A 22,458-nucleotide genomic window follows, 5' to 3' on the forward strand; every position below is an offset into this window, starting at 1 on the left:
ATGGGTCGATAATTTGAGGGGTTCCCAGCATCTCCTTTGTTACAATTTGGAATAATTTCAGCTTCCCTCCAGGATTCAGGGATTTCTGCACCAGTCACAATAGCATACAATAAGAGGTTAATCTAACTGGACCAAATTTGAGGGTCAGATTTGTAGCGATCCCCTGGTATCTTATCTCAGCGAGGTGCCTTCTCTAACTTAAGGTGACTAATAGAATCAAGATTCTATGCCAGAATGCTTTGTTATTATTTGTCTTAGCGGCACATAGTAAATCTTGCCAGTTTTTGTCTTCCCAATCATTCTTAGCCTTCACAAGTGCCATCTTATAATTGCTTCTATGCTTTATCATTTCCTGGCATGAGCACCATTGAACAGCGATCAATAATGAACGTCTGATTAGTTTACAACTAAAATTAAACCACAGTTTCACTTTAACACAAGGGGTCTGCTTATGTGTGACCTTTTTGTAAAAAGGTCCTGTAGCTTGTTAAAAAGGTTTTTGTGGATTTTCCAGATAGAAATTACATGATCTGGGTGACCTACAAAGACAGACAAATATTGAAAGTACCAATTGTAGATCTCATTTTTGATGCATCTAAATTTTGGGGGTCTACTTGTAGGGCATCTTTGGAAACGACATAGTTGCAAAATGTGAATTGTGATTCAAAGAACAAGCATTTTTCTCTGCGAAGAACGAGTCCATGGTCTCGTAGGCACCACAGCAGCACCCTTGGCAGGGAGGAGGGTCAGCTAGGGGTATCAAATATTTGAGGATATCATCCCTTATGTTAAGAACCCCTTTCAGCCCCGAAAGATATTTCTGGAAGATGGTTAAGAAATTCAATCTTTTGCAGTGGCCTAGACCCATGTTTGCAGCGAATGTGATGATATATCTGCTGTCAGGTTGGATTATGAGTTGATGGTACTCTGCTTTGAGGTCAAATCCAGAGAACCACTGCTCTAGGTTCGTCAGCAATTACTTCCTCCGCATTGGGTCACCCGCTTTGGCAGTTACATGTTGATACACATTGATCACCATTGGGGAATCCTATGGGGTTGGCCCTGATACTCGTTCATTACAATCCATTTAACTCATGTTTTTCTAGTTCTTTCTTCACCAGTGGTTGCAGATGAAACAGTACTCTCCTATAGCGGAGTGCCAAGGGCTAGATGGTTTTTACTATGTGTAACCTCACATGGGCTTCTTTAAAGCACCCTAGGCCCTGAAACATTTGGGGAGATTGGTGCAGAAAGTAGTCTGCTTGTAGATCATGTATTCTATGGGCAAAAGATACGAGGCACAGATTTTTTGCCTAGTGGCATCATAGGAGGGTCTCATGAAATACTGCTTGCATCACTCTCTCCCCATGACTTTGTTTCAGGGCTAAAAAGATACAATAAACACCGCCAAAAATGTCTGCAGTCTGCAGACAACACACAGCAACAAAACCCCCCTTTTCATGGTGCCACACAGTAGTAAAGTATTGAAGAGGGGGGTATATAACAGGGGGAAACCCATGCTCAAATGTTAAAGATTATTTCTGGTCTTTGTCATGTGTCTTAACAAAGGTCCAGCACATTAACATATAATAATTAAATCACTATGTTCAAGGTCTCAAATCGAGGGACGTGGTGTGGATCACTGACAGAATATCGAATACCAGAATATTGAGTTACACAAATATCGGGACATAAATATCGTTTTCAAAAATATCTACCTCCTGTCTTCCTAATGGTAAGTACAAAAAAGATTAAAAAAATATCAAAGTACAAAATGTCATTTTTATGTATAAAAAAATGTAAAATAAATTAAATAATACATTTAACTTAAAAAATAAACATTTAGATTTCTTTGTAAATTTTTAAATTATAAGTAATAAATGCAACTTAAAAATGAATTAAACTTACATATATAAAATGTAATTTATATATATTTACTTAAACATAATTAATAAATAATAGTTTTAATTAATTATAGAATGTTAGAAATATATTAAACATTATAAATAAATCTATATTTGCATACACCTGTAAAATAAAAAGTATATATAAAAGAATTATATTATAAATTAAAATAGTTAAATATTTAATATTTTTAAACCTACATTTTACACTACATTGAGGGCAACAGTAGGGAAAGTGTTGGATAGTGATGGGGAATAATTTACTATTCCCACTCCAAAGAGTGAAACAGTAGGGACAATTTTGTATAGTGGAGGGGAACACACTACTATTCCCACTCCAGCAACTGCAACAGTAGAGAAAGTGTTGGATAGCGGAGGGATAAAAATTACTATTCCCACTCCAGTGAGTGCAACAGTAAGGGAAAGTGTTGGACAGTTGGGGGGGGGAATACTTTACTACTCCCACTCGAAGGAGTGCAACAGTATAGGGGAACAAACTACTATTCCCACTCCAGCAACTGCAACAGTAGGGAAAATGTTGGATAGCAGAGGGGAAAAATGACTATTCCCACTCCAGCAAGTGCAACAGTGGGGAAAGTGTTGGATAGCGGAGGGTTTAAAAATACTATTCCCACTCCAGCGAGTGCAACAGTAGGGAAAGTGTCCGATAACGGAGGGATAAAAATTACTATTCCCACTCCAATGAGTGTAGCAGTAGGGAAAATGTTGAATAGCAGAGGGGAAAAAAATACTATTCCCACTCCAGCAGGTGCAACAGTGGGGCAAGTGTTGGATAGTGGATGGATACAAATTACTATTCCCACTCCAGCGAGTGCAACAGTAGGGAAAGTGTTGGATAGCGGGGGGGGAATGATTTACTATTCCAACTTCATTGAGTGCAACAGTAGGGAAAGTGTTGGATAGGGGAGGGTATATAATTACTATTCACACTCCTGTGAGTGCAACAGTAGGGAAAGTGTTGGATAGCAGAGGGGTAAAAATGACTATTCCCATTCCAGCGAATGTGACAGTAGGGAAAGTGTTGAATAGCTTTGGGGTAAAAATTACTATTTCACTAAAGAAAATTCAAATTTAAAAAGAAATAAAATATCAACTACAATACAAAATATAATAAAAAAGCCGAAAACATAACATATATAAAAATCAACAAACCATAGAAACTTATTATAATGTAGAAAAAATCTAAAATTTACAGAAAAATCTTAATTTTTGTAATCTAACAAAAATTAACAATCAAATTAATATGTTGTAATAGAATGTAATGTTAATAAAAAAAATCATTATTACATGAATGTAATTTTTTTCCTACCCTATAACACCACACAATTTACAACACACATCTAAATTGAAAATAAGAGTACCTCCATAATTAACACAATTAACTATCAATAAAACAAATATTAATAATTAAAAATCAAATTAAAAAAGGTAAAAATGTATGTACTAACCAAATTTTACAGCTATAGAACCTAAATCCCCAAACAAAATAAAAATAAACAATTACCAAAATACTTATCAATTGATAAATGTCAGTATGAACCTGTGAAAGATTTGGATGTGGGTAACCCCAGTGAGGAGGACTTGCACTGGGCCATCCCAGAGCCGAATCCCCGATAACTCGGTCTTGGACACCACTGGTAATCCAAATGAACACCCTTTCATTGAACCACTCTCTCAGGGAATGCAATGGGCATTTTAAACCTGACTTCCCGGCAAATCTGAATTATAATAGACCAAGTTGCCCGTCTATCCTAGATTATATTCCGGTGGACCCAAAATCATGGCACCGGGTAGTAGATTTTAAGATTGAGCCCAGACATGACAGTGATCATAATGCCCTGATTCTTGCAAAGGCTCCGCCTCACGTCAGGTAAGCTTCTAAAGGCTACTCTCCAACTGCCTACGGGCTAACTTTAACCATTTGTAGGAGAAGAGTAAGATGGGGTACACTTTGTCAATCCCAGGAAAACCTAGCCTTCCTCTATCAAATTGTTATTCCATTTTTGAAGGCTGCTAAACAATTGAGTGGGAATGTTGATTTTATAAGTTCATTTGCTGAAATTGTGCAAAACCACCAAGGTTTAGTAACTGCCCCGGCCAATATGTTTTTCCCTAATATACAACTAAAGGAAAAGGGGGTAGGTAGGCACACCTGGTATGATGGTAATTGTCGCAAGGCCAAGCAAACTCTTGTCTTAGCCATTACATCTAATGACAAGTTGCAAATAAAGGCTAGGCGGTTAGTTTACTAAAATATTGTCACACTAGCAAAAAGAAATTGGGAAGAAGAGAAATGGGAGAGCCTGAGAAATGTGCTAAGCACTAGGGACATGAGGACTTTTTGGAATCTAATAAATACTGGCTCCACAGAGGGTAAATCTGCAATAGAACCACTTCTAGGGGCAAAAGTCTGGAAGGCGCATTTTCAGTCCTTATATTCTAGGGTAGAGGGTGATGTAGGGCAAGTTATAAATGAATGTCCCTACTCACAGTTATCTTGCTTTGATACCCGAGAAATTTCCCTAAAAGAGATAACTGATGCTTTAAGCCGGGTAATCCCTGCAAAGGCCCCAGGTCTAGACAAGATCCCTGGCGATCTTTTTCGCACTGAAGCTAGTATATGGGCCCCGTACTTATGGACCCTTCTTTAATGCTATCCTTCAGGGAATGGCAATCCCCACGACTTGGGGGCTGATTCTGATGCGGGTTGGAAAGCTTCCCGATCAAATCAGTTTGGAAATGGTTTCCGACCCACTCGGATCGAGAGAATCCGACTGACGAAGTAGGATGCATCCGGATGCTTCCTGATAAGATTTGGTTGAACTCCCATTGACTTCAATGGGAGCATATGTTCCTAACAACATCATAATTGGGCCCCCGGTCGGAAAGACATGTTCCTGATCCAATTTGGAAGGAGAAAATGCTGTTAGGAGGCCTTCCTAACTGCATCAGAATAAGGCCCTTGGTTGCAGACGGAAATTATCCAGATTTATAAAAAGGGCTCACCCCTCCATCCAGCAAATTATCGGCCCATCAGTCTCATTGATATTACTCAGAAAATATATGCACGAGTGCTTCTGGACCGATTACAGAGTTGGATGGAAGAACATCCTATTCGTTGTCCATATCAGGCCTGTTTTATAACAACAATGTCCACTATCGACCAAATCTTCAGGTTGCAATTATTGCACTGGAAGTCAATGATCTTGAAGGGTGGCAGCCTCAGCATGATCTTTGTGGACTTAAAATCGGCATTCGATTTAGTACCAAGGGAGAAATTTTGGACTATCTTACTAGAACTGGATGCCCCCGAATCACTGCTATCATTTGAAAAGACTTCATGAACATCATTTTGCCCAAATTAGGTATGGGAAAAATGAAAAGCTTACTGATCGCATACCCATAGACAGGTGCGTATTGGCCCCAACTCTATTTTGCCTATTTATCAATGGCCTAGTGGAGGCTCTGACAGCTGGAAGGGATATAGATGCCCCAAGGTTGGCGAACCGCAAGTTACCAGCCTTGATGTTTGCCGACGATACCCTCCTTTTGTCAAAGTCCACTATGGGAATACAGAGGGCTTTGGACACTTTCCACTTATTCTGCAAGGGTAGGGGTCTGGAGATAAATACACAGAAACCTAAATATATGGCTTTTAATGCAGGGTACCCTACACGTCCCAATCCCCAGTTAGATGGGGAAATTTTGGTGAACGTTTCTGTTTGTGAATATTTAGGGTTGTCACTTACTGAAAAAATGGAGTGGGGTGTACTAATAAAACAGGCAAGCCTAAAATTGGCCCAGACAACGGGGGGCTAGCAAAGATGCAGAGGAAGTGTACACATAAAACGATTGGGCCGGTATTGGAAATTTATAAGGCTCAAGCCAGAGGGGCTGCTTTGTATGGGGCGGAAATCTGTGGCCCATCGGCCGGTTGACTGTCCCTCTAAGATTAAGAATTCTTTTGCCAGACAACTCCTGGGTCTCCCCAAAAGCACACCACTCACGCCGCTTCAAATGGATCTTGGAGTTGGTCCGATTGCAGTAGAGGTCGCCCTCAGACCCTTGCTATACTGGCGTCGCTTATGGAGCAGTCCAGAATTATCTACTTATAGAGAGGAAGTGAGGGAAGTGGTAAACATACAGGGAGCAAGCAAAATTCCTTGGTTGGCCCATATTAAAAACTCCTTAGTTGCTATGGGAATGGGTGATTTATGGGCTAGTGCCGAAGATAGCTGCCCAAGGAATATAATCTCACCTTATTTCAGGGGAGTTCTGTGAATGGCATATTGACAGCAACCTTCTTGGAGGTAAAACTCCAATATAGGTTAGAATCTGCCATTGATGATATACAGCCAGTCCTTGCCAAAACGTTATATCTACAGGTTAGGCACGGTACACTTCCCCTATGAGCTTTTACAAATAAATAGGGAGGCATTTTAAATAAGGACTACCCGATATGTAATAATACACCGTAGACAGACCAACATGTATTATTCTTTTGTCTGGCATACAAGAAAGCGAGACACCAATGGCTACTGCAGTTGTGCAGAAACCTCGGAACATCTCATTGAGCACAGGCGTTTAGGATATTAAAATATGACACTAGTATGCCTATTGCGAATTCAGTTTCTCACTATCTAATGTCAATGTGTTGTGCACCCGAGCTATTTTAAAGACGGGGCTTGTAAAATCAACTCACCCTACTCCTCCATTGTGATTGATTGCCTTATAAATCTGATTTTACTATATCTTATGTGTTACAAATATGTACTTTTAAAATATTGATTGTATTTTAAACTTTCTAGGAACTTTTTAACTACATTACAATGTTCACGGTTTTCAGCAATGGAGAACCTGAATGTTTGAATTATGTCATATTTGGTTTTTTTGTCTTTTTAACTGTGCTTTTATGGCCTTGTTAGGCCGAAATAAAGTATATCTTGACTTGACTTGAATAAATGAATATTAATGATCAAATAATGATTAATTTATTTAAACTAAACTACTTTTTACCCTCTCCCTGAATAAACACCAAAACACACACCTAACAATATTTACACAATTTCCATAACTAATTTTACAAAAATAAATGTATATCAATTAACAACAAATCATTAATTAATTTAAAAATGTTTACTTCCCACAATTTACCACCATAAACCCCACAACTCACACATCAAAATAATGACACAATTGCCATATTTAAATTGTAATTGATTAATTAGCATTAATTAACAAATAATTAATTATAAATAAATTACCTCCCACCATATTCCCCTATAAATGCCACCACCAATTTCTTAAAACTTAACACTATTGACATAATTAATTAACAATTTGTTAATTAATTAATACAACTAAAAAGCAAAATATAAATAAGTATTAATACATTAATTCACACAATTAGCACTATAAAATTCCATGTAATAACTATAGTTTAAAAAATATTAATAAAGGTATTAACATTAAATTACTTCCCACCCTCCTCCCTTATTATCCCACAACCCACCCCTAAAAAAAATATCGCAATTAGCATAATTACCAATTAATAAATAATAATTTACAACCAATTAATAAATGTGTTATAATAAATTAATTCCCACAATTAACTATGTAAAATATTACATACATAAATATTCTTTAATCAAATATATTAATATTTAATTACAATCGGGCTTGCCTCAGCTTGAATCTTCGAAAGTCCAGATTCAGCTAGTGGCGTAAGTGTATCTTTGTACTTGTGGCTGGGAAGTGCGCAAACAACTTGTATATCTCATCCCCCGCAAAGTATAGCAATTGCGATCTATTGACGTGGTTGCCTGTTTACCTAGTTGCTCTGAATACGTTGTTTAGGCAGCCTATCCAAATTTTCCACCTGTGGGCCACTGTGGCAGGGTTGACGAGTTTGCTGAATAGAAGGTGTTCCCATTTGGATGCCTGGGTGCTGGTGCCACCTGTCGGGGCAGCGAGAGCTGGGGATGTCCACTGTCTCTTTGCACCCCATCCTCCGAGGGATCCAATTACACTAAGCTGGCTGTTGTAGGGATATGTCTTAAAGTCTTATCCTTTGTCTGAGGATAGCTCACTGTTTTACATGCCCAAGAGGCCTTAGGGATGTGGGTATTACTGGGATCATCTTAGACCAATGAGGACCTGTCTTTTAGGCTGCTCTACATGTATGTTGTGATTCCAGGAAGAGTACCCATGGATGCCTGTGCCTGTTATTGTGGCTTACCGTGATTCTGGGTTCTTTGGGCACCTCCCCTGCAGGGCCTATGTGAAGAGTGAATATTTTCTGTTTTGCACACCACATGAGCACATGACTCACTACCTGGCCTACACAGCCTCTCCCATTAAATTGCACCCGTTTTCTGGTGGCAAGATGGTCTAGTCTTCTCCCTCCCAATCAGAGTGTAGCCCTACAGTCAGCTTTTGCCCCACTCAACCGTGAGCCTCTTTAAAGGCTCAATTTGAAGTTTGGGCTTCTTAGTGTCAGTCTTGCTCATTTCATCTGTTCCCATTTTAATGCCCTGGGGTGATTTGCCAACCACAACTAGAGACCGCAAAATGAGCAATAGTATAATTTACCTTTAGAGACGCCAGGCATCTCTACCAAGTCTCAGTTTGGGTCTTGGAAGGCCCTGTGTGGTGAACTACCTCAAATGTGAGCTCAAACTGTCCAGGGCTGAGACAGTAGATCTGCAAGGCTTGGGATTCTACTTTGGGTATCAAACTAGCTTGTCAGTGCAGTAAACATTTGATGGCATGTGGGTAAGCAGTAGGGTCTACTTTCACCTTGTGACACTAGGAGCAGAAGGCAAGAGCAAACTGTTTCTCAATCCAAGGAAAAGTAGTCACTAAGCAATGGAGATTACCAGGTCAAGTTAATATAAACAATGTTTGTTCTTCATAAGCAAAAAATCAAAGGCACTGATGTGCAGGAAGTTTTCTCCCTGCACATAGTAGCCACTAACTGATTTACTAGCTAAGGACCACCATGCCTCACATGGTGATCTTCAAAGGGAAATCTAGTTATGGTTGTTCTGTCCAAAATAGGTCAGGATGGCCATCCCTGTTACCTGATAGCTCTATGGTGGATAGGCCGTCAAGAGGAAGGTCTCTGTCAGTGGAGTCCCCTGAGGCTTCCCCGAGGAAAACGTAAAGCTTCCCCTGATTTTAAATAAGGAGGGAGGGCAGTGGTTTTAGCAGGAGCCCTGCCAATTTTCCGTGGGGTTCATGTTCCTGCAAACTAAATGAGAGCCATTGCAATCAGGAATCTTTAACCATTCTGCTTTGTATACAAACAATACACCACTCTAAGCATCAACTTGATATGTAATGCAGTCCTTTTCTCAGCTGTGAGCAGCAACAAAGAAGGAATATGGGTGCGTCTCACAGGATAATATGGACTTCGGAATGTTTAACCGATGTTCTAAGTTCCTTGCATTGTTTGCTATTGCTGCTGTGAGTTGGCAATTAAAGAAATATGCATATTATTGCCCTCCGTGCCTTGTCATAAAGTCAAACTACCTCATGGGTTCATAGCACGATACATCCATAATTGATGCCAATCCAGTTTTAGAATGAATGCAAGGATCAAGGTAAAGGAACAGTGTGCTGTTCAGAGAGGTGAGTAACCTATAGAGCCAAACATCACACAGTACATCTGCATTATAGTCTGTAGGAAAGTGGCCTTTTTGTATGGTCATACCCTCACATTTTGCTCCAATGCTGATGGTTATGACTCTGACGTGCACTGGAGCCTGCTGCCAGGCCCCAGGCCAATGCTCTCTCCCTAAAACTGATATGTGTGAATTGGTAACCCCAATTGGCAAGGACTTTAACCCCCTTATAAGTCCCTAGTATATGGGACCAGTGGCACCCAGAGCATGGGTGTTAAAGTGGGTCACCAGGGCCAAAAGCACTATTTGTGCCACCCTGCATGACTCAATTAAACTAATGACAGCGGGCCTGCAATTCCAGACTGCAGAAGCTGTGCAAACAATGGCCTGGATGGAATGGAGATCACCCCCCGATAGAATGGCTAGTGAAGTGCCACTCTACTAGGACTGAGCTAAGGATTTATTATTGTGAATCCCAGGACTTTCTTTGGGATATTTTGAGAACATTGCATGGAGAATCCTAACCTGCATCACCACATAATATTCCACCTTTCTACATAGTTCAAACCCTATTTACCTGATTGTAGCCATATCGGTGACATACACACTACAGAAAGCTTGGCTAAGGCACCCTTCCACAGCCTAACAAATAGAACACCAAACAATCAACAACCCCCTGAATTATTATGTTGTTATCTGAATGTTTTATATTCGGACCATTTATGTTCCAAGTCAGAACCTTCAAGCTGGGTTTTTTGTTTAATTCCGTCATTATATTCCTGGTACCTTTGTCTTAGTTTTCTCCCTGTTCTTTCTATCATAATTCTGCAAGAAACACATTTACTTCAAGAGGAATGGGAGAAAATACTAAATGGTCAAAAATGGATTAAACAGTTTACCTGCACAAATCACAGGTGTAATGTGCAAGGGGTGGCTATCCGTCTGAAAAATGTAGCCCAAGTACGTCTGGAAAAACTACATTGCTAACCCTGGGGAAGGTGGTTGATAGCTAACATTAAAATTTATGGTATAGGATATTCACAAGTGGATTCTTATGGCCCAAACACGGATGAGCCAACGCGGCTCAGAAAGTTCCATAATCAATTACTTGAGACAGGGAACTATATATTGATAGGTGGGGATTTTAATGTAATGTTGGGTCCCTTATTCGTTAAATCCAACCCTAGAACAATGGTTAACTCTCCAAAGATGAGGGAATTTACTAGTCGATTAATGAAGAATTTGGGCCTAGTATGGGCAAGGAGGAAGACAGCACGACAGAACAAGAGTTCTACTTATCACAACAAGAAATATGGCCATGCCTCCTGAATATTCTTCTTCTTGACAGATGCAAAGTTGGGGAATAAACAAAAGGGAATAACACACCATCTCTCAGATCTCTCTGCGGTGAGGTTAAAACTCTCTCTTGATTGAAGCCCAACCTCCTCCAAATGGACCCTCTATAAATCGTTATAAAGGAACACTACAGAATTGGTTTAATTAAATATAGACTCTGCCCCTTTACAATTTATATGGAATGCTTAGAAAGCTTTTATTCGCAGGAGAATGATTAGCTATGTGGCATACAAAAGGAAGGAAAAATAACGACAAATTGAAGGAGTTAGAACTGAAAATCAGAGAGATCTATAAGGAGTTGATTAACTGTAATGACCCCCGAAGGCAAATATCCTTAAACAATAAGATAAACGAAGCCAAGGGGGAGTTAGTAAACTACTTGTAAGGAGTGGTGCAGAAAAAGTAGAATGCTAGTAACCTGGTTTACTATGAATATGGGGAGGTGTGCGGGACGGTACTGGCCTGGAATAAGAAGGTGGATAGCTCTAGACATCTAATCAAAGATATAGAAATTATTGAAACCAAAGAGTGTTGTCTAGAATACTCAGACATTGGGTGGGCCTTTGTTAATTTCTTCCAAGACCTATATACAAATGATTCAACAGCCACAGAGGAACAGATAGATAACTTCCAAATGAGGATACTCTTCCCCACATTAGAAAAGGAACTGCAGCAGTACCTAAATCAAGTAATTAGTATGGAAGAAGCAGAAAAAGAAGCAGAAAAAACATTTAGAGGGTTACAAAAAGGGATAAGCACCAGGCCCTGACAGCCTACCAAATGAGCTATACAGGGCTCTAAAACACAAACTTATTCCAGTTTCAACTAAACTATTGAATGCAACATATGGGGAAGCCTACCCCTCTCCATCTTCATGGCATGAGGCAACAATAACCATAATATAAAAGTCAAATAAAAACCAGGAAATGTGTGAATCATACAGACCAATATCTTACAAGATCTATGCAAAGATAATGGCAAATAGGCAGGATAAAATGATGGTAAGGCTCGGCCACAAAAATCAAAAAGGTTTCTTGAAAAACTGTCAACTGCATGAACTGACACACAACTTGGTGAGTGAGATAGACATAGCAATATGAAGAAACTCTCCTATGACTATTATGACAGTTGGCAGTGCTAAGGCCTTTGACTGAGTGAGCACACAGTTATCAAGCAAAGTGGCATAAGAGATAACTTTCTCCAACAGCCAGGATTTCAGTTAATGAAATTTTAACCCTAGAATTTTAAATAGGAAGAGTACCTCGCCAAGGGTGTCCATTATCCCCTTTATTGTTTAACTTATATATTGAACCACTTGCAAGAAAAGAACAGAAGATCATTCCCTATCAAAATCACAAGTGGATTAAAAGGAAGCACTCTACATGGCTGAGTTAATGATTTACACGCAAGATCTCAAGAGTTCCTTTCCCATAATTTTAAACACTTTAAACGACTTTGGGAAGGTCTCCGGTTAATTAGTAAATATAGATCAAATGGAACTTATGACATAGAAAGGCCCTCTTCACAATCCCTTGCAAAAGAAAGAAATCAGACATCTAGGAGTTTGAGTGATGAAAGATCTGGCTAAACCTTAATAAAACTTTTGTTAGAAACTGAAAAACGTTTGCATTAATGGCCCTATATTACCCTCTCAATACTAAGCAGAACTGATTTAATTAAAATGATGATCCTCCCGAAGTTTACTTTTATTTTAATATGTTACCTTTACACATGGTTAAAAAAACTACAGGGGGAGCTGGTTAGCTTTATATGAGCCAACAAGAGTATGAGAATTGCCTGAAAGAAACTATGCAAAAAGAAAATAGATCGAGGCATGATCTTGCCAAACTTTCAGTTATACTGATGGGCCTTTCAAATGAAAAATGTCAGGATACAATTAACAAACAGCTATCAAAGAGTTGCCCCATTACACAATCTCTTAACAAAAGATCTCCCTTAAGAAGGAAACTGCTTTCTCTTCTAAAATAAAAAAAAAGAACATTCTACAACATACACATACAGACCCAGTGCATGAAAAACAGAGTGATGGATCAATCAATCAATCAGAGTACTTGTAAAGTGCGCTACTTACCCGTGAGGAGTCTCATGGAGCTGAGGGGAGGGAGGGTGCTACTACTGTTCGAAAAGCCAGGTCTTGAGGAGTCTTCTGAAGGCGAGTAGGTCTTGGATCTGCCGTATGTGGGTAAGGAGGGTGTGTGGAAGCTGAGTCTGCTGTTCAGGTATATTTATATTTATTTGTATATTTTTATGTATTTATAAAGCGCAAACCATCGCTCCGAGAGGAGCATCCTGGCGCTAACTACAGAGTGTGCAAAAGATCAGAAACAGAAAGGAACCTAAATGAAGGACATCACACAATCGTCAGAAAGGGAATAAATCCATGTTTTAAGTTGTTTTCTAAATTGGTTTTCATGGGTTATAAATCTGAGGTGACCAGGAATAGAATTCCATGCTTTCCCTGCTAAAAAAGACAAAGACTTGCCTCCTTTGGTCTTGAGTTTGAATTTTAGTGGCTTGATCAGGTTCTGACCTGAAGATCTTAAGGACCTTCCAGGAATGTAGTGAGGAAATCGTTTGATGAGATAATTCGGGCCAATGCCATTGAATGCACGGAATGCTATTATTAAGATTTTAAACAATATTATTTTAGGGAGTGGTAACCAATGAAGGGTTTTAAGAGCTGCTGAGGCAGATGATCTCCTGGGTAGCTTGAGAACCAGCCTGGCCGCTGCATGTTGCACGCCTTGGAGTTTTCTGAGTGTGTTTTTCTTTTTTACCCCTGCCATCAGACCATTACAATAGTCAAGACGTGCAAGAATTAAGGCCACTGCCACTGCCTTTCTTGAGTCTATAGGAAGAAATTCGAAGAACTTTTTCAGTGACTTAATGATATTAAAGCAGCTTCCTGCAACATTCCTGACATGTTGGTCAAAAGATAATTCGGCGTCGAATAGAACGCCAAGGTTCCTCGCTGATGTAACTGCTTGTGGTGGCGCAGGGATGTTCTCAGGCCACCATTTAATGGGACAGAAATGAGGGTTACTACCCATGGGTAGGATTTCCGTCTTACTGGTATTACATTTAAGGTGGTTTTGCTCCATCCAGCCGAAGACATCTTTTAAACACTTCTTGAAATTCAGCTCAGCATTGGTAGAATTGTTCTCCAAGGGAACAATCAACTGAGTGTCATCGGCATATGATGTTACTAATATGCCGTATGACTCAATTAAAGAGATGAGAGGGACCATATATATATTGAACAATAAGGGGCTCAATATTGAACCTTGGGGGACTCCAGAATTTACCTTCTTCTCTTTAGAGAGGAAGGTGCCCAGGGAGATGGTCTGGGACCGGTCTGTCAGGAAGGAAATTATCCAATCCAATGCGACATCCGTGATTCCTATATCCCTAAGTCTATTGATCAATATAGAGTGGGAGATGGTATCGAACGCCGCCGTAAGATCTAATAGGATTAGGACGCCGTTCTTTCCCTGATCTTGCAATAGTTTTATTGAATCAGTGAGTTCAATCAGGGCAGATTCCGTGGAATGGTATGAACGGAAGCCCGATTGCTGAGGATGAAGAATGTGATGTGCGTCAACATAATTTTTTAATTCTTTATGGACCATGTGTTCCGTGATCTTGCCCAGAACTGGAAGGAGTGAAATCGGGCGTAAATTATCAAGGTCAATAGGGGATTTGTTTGCTTTTTTCATGAGGGGTCTCACGATAGCGTGCTTCCATTCGCTCGGCACAACACCTATTCTCAGGGAAGCATTAACAATCTCGTTTATGATCGGGTTGACGACCTCAATTAATTGATGGAGGATCCTGGGTGGACATGAATCTGATGGAGCACCCGATTTACATGACATAATTGCATCCTGGGTCTGAGGGAGCGTGACCGGGGTGAAAGATCTAAGATTGACTTTCAGGTTCTTACCACAGGCCAATGGAGTGGCAGACAAGGCATGACAAGGAGCTTGGAAATCTTTTTTTATCAGTAAGATTTTTTCTTCAAAGAAGTCGGCTATCTGATTGCAGAATTCTAATGATGAAGGGATTTCTGCTTGTAGCGCTCTAGGATGAGTAAAAGACTTGACAATGGCGAATAGCTTTTTTTGCTTTTGCTTGGCTGTATTAATAGCGTTGGTATAGTAGGTCTTTTTAGCTAATTTGATCGCCGTGAGATAAATTTTTCTCTGCTGAACATACAAGCTTCTATCTGTTGAATCATAGTTTATTCGCCAGCTACGTTCCTTTTTCCTGCACAATAGGTGAGCTTTTGCTAGTTCAGCTGTAAACCATGGGGCATTAATCTTCCCTTTTTTCCCTTTGCCTTGAGGGCGATTCTGTGGAACTCTATCTTTGATCTCCTGATGCATCCATGTATGAAAATGTTTGGAACCCTGGGTAGCATCGCCAAGCATGGTTGGGATAGCTGAAGTAACAATGGGATTAAGCTTCAAGTTAGCCTCAACTCGCGTCCAATTAACATGGTTCCCTAAATTGTGAGTTAGTTTGGCTAGAGATTGGGGTTGTGTGAGCTTAATAGGAAATGGGACCAAAAAATGGTCTGACCAAATCTGTGGAACAGGGGGCTGCGTTTCTAAGAGGGGAAAATTGGTACATATTCCATCCAAAGTGTGACCTGCTTGATGAGTGGGCAGTGTGACTATTTGAAGAAGGTCGAAAATCGCCAAAGTTTGGAGGAAATTCAGAACTTGTGCGTCAGCTGTAGATTCTAAGTGTAAATTAAAATCACCCAAAAGTGTAAAGTGTGGATAGCGGACTAAAGATTGTCCCAAGGAATCACTTAGTGAGTCTAAAAATGCCGAGGGGCTACCTGGAGGGCGATAAATCAGTCCGCCAGAGAATGAAGATGAATCATTTAGCTTGATGGAAAAACCCAAACCTTCCATGCCTTGTAGGGGACCTAAAGTAAAAGTGTGGCATTTTATATGGCTTTTAATCACAATCGCTACTCCTCCTCCTTTGCCTTTCATTCTATCCTGTCGAAAGATAGTGTAACCAGGCGGGAGGGCAGTTACTACATCTGGATTGCTGGACTCTGTCAGCCAGGTCTCTGTTATAAAGAGACAATCTAAATTTGATTGTACGATAAGATCATTTAGATTTTGACTGTGACAGCCCATGGAACGGGAATTGATTAGCCCCCTTTAAAATGTGATGTAACTGGTGAAGCGTTATTTAGAGGGGACTGTGTTTTAATAGGAGCCCAGGGCGAGGACCACTGACAGAATCTACATGAGAATGGTCCTTTGATTCTCGCCATATCAATCCTACACGGACATCCTATAGGCATAGTGGTGTTAGTAAGCTCGCTTACCTGGCGTGAAATGGCAGAATGCGATTGCCCAGCCCCTCCTGCGCCTGTCGTGGACTTGGCGCGGACGGGCGCAGACGGGTTTTCCTTTAGCGCGCCTTCGGCGCGCCATCGTCGCGCCGGCTGCGCCCGCCCGCTGCGCGGACAGGACCTGTTATTATTCATATACTGGTGGAGGAGCGCGGGAGGCTTCGCAACACTGGAGCGCTAACTTTGGTCCAACCACCCCAAGATGGCGGCCGTCCCTGTGTCCACTCGCGTCAGCTGTTAATCGCTGCGCGTGGACCAGGGGTTTTAGTTGCTGCGAGGGCAGAAAGGAATATCGGTAAAAAGGGAAATTTAATCTTCCCTGAAGTGAAGAACATAAGTAAATACAATTATACAATTTTTAAAACAATCAAGCTAGCCCCCGGCTTTCCGCCTCAGGGGAAAAATCTGAGCACACTGAGTATGTGTGCGCGAGGAGAAAACACCTGTTTTTGTACCTGGGAGCGCGGGAGGCTTCGCAACACTGGAGTGCTAACTTTGTTCCAACCACCCCAAGATGGCGGCCGTCCCTGTGTCCACTCGCGTCAGCTGTTAATCGCTGCGCGTGGACCAGGGGTTCTAGTTGCTGCGAGGGCAGAAAGGAATATCGGTAAAAAGGGAAATTAAATCTTCCCTGAAGTGAAGAACATAAGTAAATACAATTATACCATTTTTAAAACAATCAAGCTAGCCCCCGGCTTTCTGCCTCAGGGGAGAAATCTGAGCACACTGAGTATGCTGGTCCGGCGTTGTGGAGTGCTTTGTGTGCTTGGGTGAGGAGCTTGAAGGTGATCCTCTTGTCGACGGGAGCCAGTGTAGGTCTCTCCGGTGGGGGGTGATGTGGCTGCAGCGGGGGACGTTGACAATCAGTTGGGCGGAGGCAATTTGGATGCGTTGTAGTCGTCGTAGGTGTTTGGCTGGGATTCCTGCATAGAGTGCGTTGCCGTAGTCCAGGCTGCTGCTGACAAGGGCCTGTGTCATCGTTTTTCTTGTTTCGGTCTTGATCCACTTGTAGATCCTGCGGCGCATGCGGAGGGTGTTGTAGCAGGAAGAGGAGACGGCATTGACCTGCTTAGACATGGAGAAGGAGGAGTTGATGAGGAATCCTAGGTTGCGTACATGGTCGGTGGGTGTTGGTGCTGTGCCCAGTGTGGTCGGCCACCAGGAGTCGTCCCAGGCTGAGGGGGTGGGTCCGAGGATAAGGACCTCAGTCTTGTCCGAGTTCAACTTTAGACGGCTGCTCCTCATCCAGTCTGCGATGGCCTTCATTCCCTCGTGGAGGTTGGTTTTGGCGGTGTGTGGGTCCTTGGTGAGGGAAAGGATGAGCTGGGTGTCGTCGGCGTAGGAGATGATGTTGAGGTTGTGGTGGCGGGCCACTTGTGTGAGGGGGGCCATGTAGATGTTAAACAGTGTTGGGCTGAAGGACGAGCCCTGGGTGACGCCGCAGATGATGTCGGTGGCTTCCGATCGGAAGGGTGGGAGGTGGACGCTCTGGGTTCTGCAGGAGAGGAAGGATGTGGTCCAGTCAAGGGCCTTCTCTTGGATTCCGGCTTCTAGGAGGCGTGTCTTTAGAGTGCGATGTCAGACATTGTCAAAGGCAGCCAACAGGTCCAGGAGGATGAGGGCTGATGTTTCGCCATTGTCTAGTTGGCTCCTGAGGTCGTCTGTGGCGGCGATGAGGGCTGTCTTGGTGCTGTGGTTGCGTCTGAATCCGAACTGGGACGAGTCCAGGATGTTGTTGTCTTCCAGGTGGCGGGCCAGTTGTATGTTGATGATTTTCTCGATTACCTTTGCCGGGAACGGATAGAATGCTTGAATTAATCTCAACCAGTGGCAATTGTTGTGGGCCATATCTCAATCCATCTTTTATTGCCCACCATGCCACCTCAGTATTAAAATACTCCATAAACTTTTTCTGTTGTATACACCTGCCCATGATAAAATGCTGACTGTGCAAACCTGTAATAGTACACGTTTCCAGTGCAATAGATATTGGTATATATTTGCACACTAAAATAGTGTTTTTTTTTTTTATTATTGAATTTAAGGATTATTTGTGGCACAAGCACTTTTCATAAAAACACAGTGCCAAGAAAGCAGATGCAATACTAAAAGGCAATGGCTACTCAAAAATGGGCTAAGTAAATGATGTTCAAATTGTAATTTACACATTTTAAAACAATGATAGAATACAATAAATGTATTATGCTGTTTTGAACTGACTTGAAAACTGCTGTTAACGACCAGACACTGAAAATGACCCATACCTGCATGTTGGGACAAAACAGTAGGCACACGGACACCCACAGCGAAGCAGACTCACACATATACCCAATCAGTAACACGTGCATGCCTACACACAAAAGCACTGGGGCAAGTGACACGTTTTTAATTAACCCAATGTAATTTCATTAAACAACTTGGTCTATGAACATGTCATATGACATTTTGGAAAACCTTTCTTTAAACATTGTACCCTCAGGTTCCTCAGTCTGTGTGCAGTGAGAGCTGCTCGCCTGGATACAGGAAGGTTCCACGACAAGGGCAGCCATATTGCTGCTTTGACTGCATTCCATGCAAAGAAGGAGAGATTTCAACTCAGAGAGGTAAGAAGAGAAAATCTTTGCAAGATGGCAGTAGAGTGCAAAACAGTTTATATATATATCATTTTTAATGTGAAAATAAAATGTGTAGTTTCCTATCATCATCTACAGCAATAGGTCTCAATAAATGTAATCTAACTTTTGATCAGAATCCCATCACGGACAGCACAGTAAAATCATGCTTTGAAGCCCTCGGCAAAGTCGCTCAGTTTTCCAGAATGGTGCTAAAGCCCAAGAAGTCCCACAGTGTGGTGGAATTCCTTGTACTAGAGAAGAAAGTAACATCAGATCTGCCTATGTCTGCATACCTGTACACATACTGAGAAGGTGTAGCAGCAGTACTGCCATCAAGAGCTTCTGGTCTGTATCAGTCCTTAAAACTCTTTATAGGGAATAACATCATATGCAGGTGGGGCTTCTTCCACTACAGAACTGCCACCAATAGTATGAGTACAATTAGCAGTACAATGGCCACCAACATCGCTCTGCCATCTACTACCATCACCACATATCCAGTGGGACCAGTGCTTAATTTGAGCCAGTGGTTGCAGGTGGGGCCCACCAGCACTAATTTTTGATGACCCGGACTTATTTTTTGATCATCAGGCTTTCACCTGGAACAAGAAAGAGAAAGGCAGAGAAGGGGAAACAGAAAGAGAAAAACGGGTCAAATGGAGAAAGCAGGGATGAAAAAGAACCTGCAAGAGTGAGATAAAGGTACAGGGAGAGTATGGTGTTGGATGAAAGAGGCATTAGGTGGAAGCACGGCTTGCAGCCTTGGTATTCCAATATCTGGGAATGCCAGAGGAAGGCTTCCAAAACAACTTGGAGCCCAATCACTTATTGTTTTACAGTTACAAATGGGGGTGGGGTCGCACACTACTCACACACCGGCGGTGTCGCCCCTAAGGGCTCTGGTCAATGTAGTAAAGTGTTTGCGATGCATCATCTTTCGATCTTCTGCTATCTTCGCTGTCTTCGCCATCCCTGGACACGTGTTTCGGGGTATTACCCCTCATCAGCAGGGATAGGCCGTGTACTGGGGTTGCCGATGGCTGCCAATATCTGTCAGGTATAGTACCACTCAGGCACGTAGGTGCGGGATCCCAGGCTCGTCAGCCCGCTGCTCAAGGGATCTTTAAAGTTACAAATGGGGGTGGGGTCGCACACTACTCACACACCGGCGGTGTCGCCCCTAAGGGCTCTGGTCAATGTAGTAAAGTGTTCGCGATGCATCATCTTTCGATCTTCGGCTATCTTCGCTGTCTTCGCCATCCCTGGACACGTGTTTCGGGGTATTACCCCTCATCAGCAGGGATAGGCCGTGTACTGGGGTTGCCGATGGCTGCCAATATCTGCCAGGTATAGTACCACTCAGGCGCATAGGTGCGGGATCCCAGGCTCGTCAGCCCGCTGCTCAAGGGAGCTTTAAAGTTACAAATGGGGGTGGGGTCGCACACTACTCACACACCGGCGGTGTCGCCCCTAAGGGCTCTGGTCAATGTAGTAAAGTGTTCGCGATGCATCATCTTTCGATCTTCTGCTATCTTCGCTGTCTTCGCCATCCCTGGACACGTGTTTCGGGGTATTACCCCTCATCAGCAGGGATAGGCCGTGTACTGGGGTTGCCGATGGCTGCCAATATCTGCCAGGTATAGTACCACTCAGGCGCATAGGTGCGGGATCCCAGGCTCGTCAGCCCGCTGCTCAAGGGAGCTTTAAAGTTACAAATGGGGGTGGGGTCGCACACTACTCACACACCGGCGGTGTCGCCCCTAAGGGCTCTGGTCAATGTAGTAAAGTGTTCGCGATGCATCATCTTTCGATCTTCTGCTATCTTCGCTGTCTTCGCCATCCCTGGACACGTGTTTCGGGGTATTACCCCTCATCAGCAGGGATAGGCCGTGTACTGGGGTTGCCGATGGCTGCCAATATCTGCCAGGTATAGTACCACTCAGGCGCGTAGGTGCGGGATCCCAGGCTCGTCAGCCCGCTGCTCAAGGGAGCTTTAAAGTTACAAATGGGGGTTCGGTCGCACACTACTCACACACCGGCGGTGTCGCCCCTAAGGGCTCTGGTCAATGTAGTAAAGTGTTCGCGATGCATCGTCTTTCGATCTTCTGCTATCTTCGCTGTCTTCGCCATTCCTGGACACGTGTTTCGGGGTATTACCCCTCATCAGCAGGGATAGGCCATATACTGGGGTTGCCGATGGCTGCCAATATCTGCCAGGTATAGTACCACTCAGGCGCGTAGGTGCGGGATCCCAGGCTCGTCAGCCCGCTGCTCAAGGGAGCTTTAAAGTTACAAATGGGGGTGGGGTCGCACACTACTCACACACCGGCGGTGTCGCCCCTAAGGGCTCTGGTCAATGTAGTAAAGTGTTCACGATGCATCATCTTTCGATCTTCTGCTATCTTCGCTGTCTTCGCCATCCCTGGACACGTGTTTCGGGGTATTACCCCTCATCAGCAGGGATAGGCCGTGTACTGGGGTTGCCGATGGCTGCCAATATCTGCCAGGTATAGTACCACTCAGGAGCGTAGGTGCGGGATCCCAGGCTCGTCAGCCCGCTGCTCAAGGGAGCTTTAAAGTTACAAATGGGGGTGGGGTCGCACACTACTCGCACACTACTCACACACCGGCGGTGTCGCCCCTAAGGGCTCTGGTCAATGTAGTAAAGTGTTCGCGATGCATCATCTTTCGATCTTCTGCTATCTTCGCTGTCTTCGCCATCCCTGGACACGTGTTTCGGGGTATTACCCCTCATCAGCAGGGATAGGCCGTGTACTGGGGTTGCCGATGGCTGCCAATATCTGCCAGGTATAGTACCACTCAGGCGCGTAGGTGCGGGATCCCAGGCTCGTCAGCCCGCTGCTCAAGGGAGCTTTAAAGTTACAAATGGGGGTGAGGTCGCACACTACTCACACACCGGCGGTGTCGCCCCTAAGGGCTCTGGTCAATGTAGTAAAGTGTTCGCGATGCATCATCTTTCGATCTTCTGCTATCTTCGCTGTCTTCGCCATCCCTGGACACGTGTTTCGGGGTATTACCCCTCATCAGCAGGGATAGGCCGTGTACTGGGGTTGCCGATGGCTGCCAATATCTGCCAGGTATAGTACCACTCAAGCGCGTAGGTGCGGGATCCCAGGCTCATCAGCCCGCTGCTCAAGGGAGCTTTAAAGTTACAAATGGGGGTGGGGTCGCACACTACTCACACACCGGCGGTGTCGCCCCTAAGGGCTCTGGTCAATGTAGTAAAGTGTTCGCGATGCATCATCTTTCGATCTTCTGCTATCTTCGCTGTCTTCGCCATCCCTGGACACGTGTTTCGGGGTATTACCCCTCATCAGCAGGGATAGGCCGTGTACTGGGGTTGCCGATGGCTGCCAATATCTGCCAGGTATAGTACCACTCAGGCGCATAGGTGCGGGATCCCAGGCTCGTCAGCCCGCTGCTCAAGGGAGCTTTAAAGTTACAAATGGGGGTGGGGTCGCACACTACTCACACACCGGCGGTGTCGCCCCTAAGGGCTCTGGTCAATGTAGTAAAGT

The 22,458-nt window shown here is 43.1% G+C and overlaps 1 pseudogene across 1 annotated transcript in view; it reads left to right on the top strand.

The window, feature by feature from the left end:
- Positions 1-22,458, top strand: part of LOC144769095 (vomeronasal type-2 receptor 26-like) — a 191,562-nt pseudogene that overhangs the window by 117,875 nt on the left and 51,229 nt on the right. Inside the window, exon 3 of the transcript XR_013598669.1 lies at positions 18,784-18,907. The product of XR_013598669.1 is annotated as a vomeronasal type-2 receptor 26-like (transcript). The remainder of the gene's footprint in view (positions 1-18,783; positions 18,908-22,458) is intronic.

Source organism: Lissotriton helveticus, chromosome 7 (genome assembly GCF_964261635.1).
Source record: "Lissotriton helveticus chromosome 7, aLisHel1.1, whole genome shotgun sequence".
NCBI classification, from domain to species: domain Eukaryota; kingdom Metazoa; phylum Chordata; class Amphibia; order Caudata; family Salamandridae; genus Lissotriton; species Lissotriton helveticus.